Genomic DNA, 7,511 nt, shown 5'->3' with positions numbered 1-7,511 from the left:
ATCATGAGAGCAAATAATGTAAACTTTATTATAAGTAAAACATGCAATTTACTAAAAGAAAAACAAATATAAATTATCCCACTGTAACTGGTTCACAAATTCATTGTGCAGGTAAGTTGTTTGACAGACCTTCTAATGTCTTAGTGCAAGACCAAGGTCACTAGTACCACAAACTTGTAATTCAGGACAGTCATCCTTGACTCTCAGAAGTTGCCTTCAATATTTTACATCCAGAAATATCGACATGCACAATAAATGAAAAATAAAATTAAAATATCCTGAATTAATACAGGTTGACAAAGCCTTCCATGAATATCTACAAAATAGTAATCAAAATATTTAGTTCATCCTACAACTTTAATACAAAATTGAGTAATGCAATTGGGTAACATGTAGTTAGATATTTTTATTCAATTTTATTGATATATGAAACAAAATGTCTCAAATCAAATAATTGCAATTAGTTGATTCTTCACACTGTTTAACATGACATTCTCTTGTCTTTTGCTACATTAATTTTATTCTCATTAGTGCTATACAGACTTAAATAGACCTTGATATTAATGTTGATACTACCTTTATGGAGGAAAATACTCTATGTTTCTGCCTAAAATCTTGAGTTGTATTCATTTTTGTCTGGAATGAATTTTTCTATTAGAATTATTGCAAAGTATTGAACAATTTGGATACTTTGACATGGAAATAGTGCCTTGTGAGATACCTACAGGTAAGTTTCTTGATAAGTCTTTTAATATCTCTCTCAATGCCAGACCAAGGTTATTTTCAGGACAGACATGCTCCTATTGGAAAATGTTGAAAAATAATTCTTCACAAGATAATTAAGATAATGAATTTCATGAAGTTTTTCATGTTTTAAAGCAATTAAGTCTAATTGCATGGTGTAAAAATCTTAGTTTTGCAAAATCTATGGAACATAAGGCAAGCAAACTTGAAGAAAAACAGAAATGAGCCCCAGTGAAGCTAGAGACACACAGAAGCAGCTCTGGGAAAACTGTGCCTAAAGACTCTGAAGCTTCACAGCATTTCAGTTTCATTAACCAATATCTTGATAGAGTTGTCTTGTAGCTCATCACCGAGACTCAGTAAGCCATGCATTCAAGCCAACTCTTTAATGCTCTAATTCATTTATCAACCCAATAAACATTAAATAATTGATTCCTTATGTGACACTGAAACTATATCCTCACAGAGTTTATGCATATAAGCCTAGAAAGTTTACCAATCAAAAATTCCATCACATATCAGAGTAATACAAGTCACATTTCACATTTTTTACTTAAATAAGTTTGTCAATGAATTTAACAGATTTAGTGACAAAGGAGAAAATATAAATTAAACTTTTATTCATCACTTTAATACTTGACAAAAGCTAGCAAAGTGTTAAAGGCATATTTTAAAATATTATTATTATAGAAATGCTAATAACAGCAATGGTTTCAGAGGTCACAATTAATTGCCCAAAATTATGTATATTTTATTATGACATTGGAGCTCAGCTTTATCTTACATAGATAATTGGGTACAAATTGGTACTAATTTTCTCCAGAATGAGAAGATTAAAAAGAAGATATGAACAAATACATACTTATTATTCATTAATTCACTTTCACAATTTCTGCCATGAAAACAACTGATTAGTACACAAAGATACAAACAAACATGTTAACATCATTGCGATTTTTGTAATAGTAGAAACTGTAGAATGGTGCTGCTACTCCTCCCCTTGCTCTCTGCTCTTTGCTGCTTCCATGAAAGGCTGCCCTCTGCCATGTGCTGCTCTGCCTTGGAGCCAGCTGAGTATGGACTGAAACCTCTACTGGCTGTGAGCTAAATAAACCTTTCTTTCTTTCAAAAAAATGTATATGGCCAAAATGTTTATCATTAAGTTTTAGCTTACATAAATTTGTAGCTGACATAATTTTTAGAAAAATATTTCTTGTGCTTGAAGTGCGTACTCCAGTATGAAAGGCAGAGAGAAGACCAGGTGAGAGATCTGCAGCAACCTGCTGCAGCGTGAACTCACCGGAGACTTAAGACTTGGGCAGTGCTGAGTTGCTGGTGAGAGTAAATCAGAGAACTGAACTGATCAGATATAGGTACATTTTGTTCTGCTCACTGTGGCCACAAGCAAGAGAATGAATTGAAGGGGATAGGGTTGGCACTGGAAAAAGCTGTCAAGAAAATGTCAGCTGATTAAAAAGCAATACTTTCAAACCCAGTCAAAATTTAACAACCTTGTATTTTGAGCACAGACTATCCAGCTGATGCAGTGAGACACTGAGGCAAGAAACATAAGGCCTCCCTTTCAACATGTGGGTTTGACTGAAATCCATCATTTTTTCAGGTGTTTCTACACGTTTCAAGGCAAAGGGTAATAAAACCAGCTATTAGGGATTCTTTGCAAATATAAATCCAAATTATTGTAATATGTTTCAACATTATAATCAATGCTTCATGTTATATTACATGTAAACAGTAATGCTTCAGCAACAAGGAAAATAATTTTATATTGTGGTCTTTAGAACCTTTGAACAAATCTGAATCCATATGTGTACAAATGGATGAACTTGTTGCACTATGCTTAATAGTAAAAAAAGTATTATGAGCATCATGCTTTGTATACATTCCAGAATTTGTTTATTGTATCACAACAGTAACTCATTGTATCCACAGAAAAATTAAAGTTAAAAATCAATGAATGAGAGAAACCTATATTTATCTGCAAAGTGAACGCTACCCCAGCTATGTGACTATCAGATTTTCATCAGCCATGATTCTCATCCGTGACAATCTCATCAGGAATTGTTGGTAATGAAGAAAGAGCTTGGTAGACAGAAGTGATGGGTGGCATGACTAATTCTGGTAAATGTGAAATGAGTTTCCAGCTGAATAGGTGAACTGAGAATCCTTGGCATTGATAATCCTAGGCATTTCTCTTCTTACTGCTTTTTCTTTCAGTATGTGTAACCAGCTCTGCATGGGTATGTGCTCTATGTAAATTATCTGAAACATATGCATAAGAAATGCAGCAGTAGTTATGGTTTTCTACACACAACATTAAATCATTAAATATGACTTGACTGCTATAGATGCTTATAGCTTTATTAGTTTTCTGGAAGTTGAAGAATCCCAAGATTTAAATATTTTGTAAGTATTGTTAAAAATTAAATCCTGAAGTCTTAAAAATGAGTTTTAGCATCCTCTCCATGATTCAAGTCCAAGCAAAAGATATACATGTCATTCAATTTAAAAATAAGACTTCATTGTTTTGTGAGTAGAGTTAATATAGGGGTGAGTATAAAGCTAATGACTGAAAGGATGAGCAAAACATTTTGCATTTCAGATGTATGTTGTGCAGTATTAATCACAGAAATTAATTTGGAGACTTTAGAGCTGATTATGATGATTTTAAATCAGTGCAGCTTTTCTTGATGTAAAAATAAATCCTTTGGTATATAAGATGTGTCACATGAGTTCAAACTCAGGTTATGAACACATTAATTTTCTTCTTTTTATAGACACTGTAGGGTCAGCAATTGGCCAGCATGCATCAGAGTAGAAAGTATGTGAATCCATGTACCACACTGAATGCTACTATGGTACAACATTCTGACAAACTATTGTTATGAACACTTCAGAAGCTGAAGTGTTTAAGCCAATATATGAATGCTTAACTATTATCTGATAGCATTTAACTTAAACACTTCCAAGTATAAACAAATGATAGTAAGAACTGACCAATAAAGTTGAAAGTGTTTTAAAATTTGCTGAGCTCTGATAATTTGATAGTGGTAAGCTCAGAAATGAAAAGAAAATCACCACTTATGTGCAACTCTGAATTGTTCACACAGATTTAGATCATGACTTCATGAATATATGTCTTCATCTATATGTGACCACTCAGTAGTCAAGATTAACATTTCATTTCTCCTTTTAAGACCTCTTTTATCCTCTCATGACCTGGCTTTATCCTAATCCTTTTTTTAATCTCCAAGTCCCTGTTTTTTCAACTACACTTGTGAATATTTATTCACAATCTCAACACCATATGAAGTGCTGAACATGTGGCCATAAAACAATGGACAAGGTCTTATTGAGCATGTTGCTTACACTATACAGAGGAAGGGAAAAAGAATAAGGGAACATATACATAAGACACAATAGATTAGTGTTGTCATATATTATAAAAGGCCAATCAGCCAAAAACTGATTCTAAAAAGGAGAAATAACATGCACCATAACATGACTTTTCTTTTGTTCTCTATCATTTCATCTTTTGTGTTTTGTTGGTTTTCCCTGTTTATAGGACATACTGCTTATATTCAATGCATTCAGAAACAATTACTGGCAAATATATGTATGGAACCAGTGCACTAAACCCAAGATTAGACAAGTTTCCTCAATTTTGCTTTTTATACTTCCTGAACAGACCTGGGAATAGAAATGTTAATCTTTTCCACATAATTTATGCTCACTGGTTGAACAAAAATACTATTAAGTGCTTTGAGTTATATTATTTTTCCTACATAGGTTAAATGAAGGAGTAAATGATGAAAAATCAATTTAAGGCAAACAGAGATATTACAAAATGTACTAAGGCGGAGGAAATGTTTCTTAAATGAGCTAAGCATTTGGGAACTGTGTTGTGCAGCTATGTTTACTATCTGACACTGTGCATCAGTATCTGCTGGAGGGTGTAGATGTTCTACTGAAGGGAAATTAACAGAGACATGCATAACGTGACAATAGCACAGAAATGTGCCAACATAAAAGAACGTTTAAATTTCTACAAAGCAATTCTGCAATCTAAGCAAGCAAAAACTCTCTAATTTTGAAGAATGTTAACAAGTCTCTCTATTCTATATCTATTATGATAGTAGAATTGAAATTCTATATATTTTGGTGATATTGAATAGGCAGCTATCTGTATGAGACCCTAACAAAGACTTTAATTTGAAATCTCACACATAGCAGTGACCTTTCTAAATCACTAGCTGTTACTTTCACTCACCAGTATCTACCAGGGCACCTTTCTCTGATCACTGACTGAAGACCTCCCAGTCTGGTGCCAGATATGCTATGTCACATCATAGTTTTGATATCATTCTTGGGTAGTTTTAAGTATAGTACTTAAATCAATGCTGGTCAGCTTTCTTCATCATACAACCAAAATAATCACTGGATTTAATATCAGGTTATTGTGAGAAGTAAATTAGTGAATATAATATGCTTGGGACAGTGTTTAACACAGGAAAAAGCTCTCTATATAAATATATATATTACTATAATCATAAAAATTTTCACCATCATGACTTATTTCTCTTCCCTAGACCTTCATTTAATTTATTTCTCACTGGATGAGAATTAAGGTGGAAAAAAGAGTATTATTTTCAAGCAATCATAGATGCAGAATGAATAATGAAAATTGAAAATTAAGACTTGAATAATTAAGACTCAGAAACACAGTGAAAAGACTTCAATAACAGTAAGAATATTCACTGTGTGGCCAGAGATTTTTGCCATTAGCAGTATAGAAAATCACCATAGCTAAGAATGCAACTAGTCACAATATGAGTAGAAATTTTCTTGCTCTTTTAAAAATTTAATTTTATTATTTCATTTTGAAAAGTAAAAGACAAAAGAAAGAACAAAAATCAGAAGCAATGATAGAAATACAACAATACATGTGTCACAGATTTTCAGAACAAGAATAGCTGAGTAACAATGGTTGATATATTATCTATTTACATATCAAATCTGTTGCTCATATTAACAGATATAGTTATGTCAGATTGAACATATGATTGCATATGACAACATTTTAAGCCATGGTGTGATATGGCAATGTGGACTTGATTCATACTTTGCTATGGGTTCTTTCGGAGCCCACAAGAAAGCGGACAGTCCTCCGGAAGATCAGGATATCTAAAACTCATCAAGGCAGAGGCAAAATTACTCTGATTTATCTTCATAGTTAGAAGTCATGTATGGTTTTAACTGCATCACTGGGTAAAATTGGTGAATTTAAGAGAAAAAAATCCAAGAGAACACAGGAGAAAAGTGTTTTCTTCTTCATCTTCATACTCCCTCTGCATGAAAGAACAACCTGCTTCCCACCTGCCCAGCCTTGAATGAGCACGTGGCCCATGGAAAGGTGCATTCCTCTCTTGAGAAGTCTAAAATTACTCTGTTCTTTAGATCCTTCCTTTGAAATTCTCCAACCATATAAATACAGACACAATGCCAATTTAATCTGACAAAGCATTGCAATTAACTTCTAATTTTAAAAGGTTGACAGATATTGTGAAAAATTCAAGAAGGTTTGTATAATACGTTGGCTAAATAATCATGTAACAGATGAACTCCTGCTCTCCCCTGAGTTGATGGGATCTCAAGGATCAAGCCCAGGCCAGCTCCATGTGTGAGACCTTCTGCAATGCTCTAGGGACCCTTTCTACCATGCTTTCTCTGGAAACCTCCACCCATCACATCCAGCCCAAGCTTAGGCCTGGCAAGTGTGGGGGTGAGCTCCTGTGCTCCCCAGCACTGATTGGATCTCCCAGGATCAAGAACAGCCCAGCCCCATGAGTGAGACCTTCTGCCGTGCTCTCCCAGGAACCCTCTGCCACAACACAAAATGACAAAGAGAAGGAGAAAAATGCAACCTCAGACGCAGAGCCTACCCAGAACAAGTGCAGAGGACACTAACACAAAAGAAATTGGAAATCACACAGCTAAAATATCTGAATCAATGATGTCTGAAGAAAAGAAACAATTGTAAAAGGTATGGAGGAACTCAGATCAGAAACAACCTCTGCAATAAAAAAGAAATCTCTGAATTAATAGCTTCTGAAGTAAAGAATCAAATGCAGAAACATATAGAAGGAATCAGACCAGAAATAATCTCTGTAGTAAAAGAGTTAATAACTGCTTCTCAGGAAGAAACAGATAAAAAATAGAGGAGATTAGAAACAATGACCGATTCCTTGAATGAGCTATACAGAAAAGAAATAGATCTTATGAAGCAGAGCCAAAGAGATATAGAGAAACTCAAAATCTCAATCACAAGCTTTCAAAACTGTTTGAATGAAAGTGAAGTTAGAGTTTCAGATCTTGAAGATGCCATTACAGCTAGTGTAAAGGAAAAAAAAAAAAACGGCCTATGAAAAACAACTATGATGCAGGAAAAGAATAATTCAAAATCTGCAAGATGATGCAAAGATGAACAATGTGAGAATAATAGGCATCAATGAGAAAGGAGTCAATACAAATGATATAAAAAGAATATGGGCAGAAGTAATACCAGAAAACTTCCCAAATATAAGGAACAATCTAACATTCACTTAACTGAAGTAGATAGAATGCCAAATAACTTCAACTCAATTAAAAACACAACAAGAAATATAATAGCCAACATCCCAGAAGTCCAGCAAAAGAACAATATCCTGAAAGCCACTAGAGAAAAGAAGCAGATCACATTCAAAGGAAAA

The sequence above is a fragment of the Octodon degus genome, unplaced genomic scaffold (assembly GCF_000260255.1).
Source record: "Octodon degus isolate 3935 unplaced genomic scaffold, OctDeg1.0 scaffold00097, whole genome shotgun sequence".
Taxonomy (NCBI): domain Eukaryota; kingdom Metazoa; phylum Chordata; class Mammalia; order Rodentia; family Octodontidae; genus Octodon; species Octodon degus.
Note: the sequence above shows the minus strand (reverse complement) of the source record.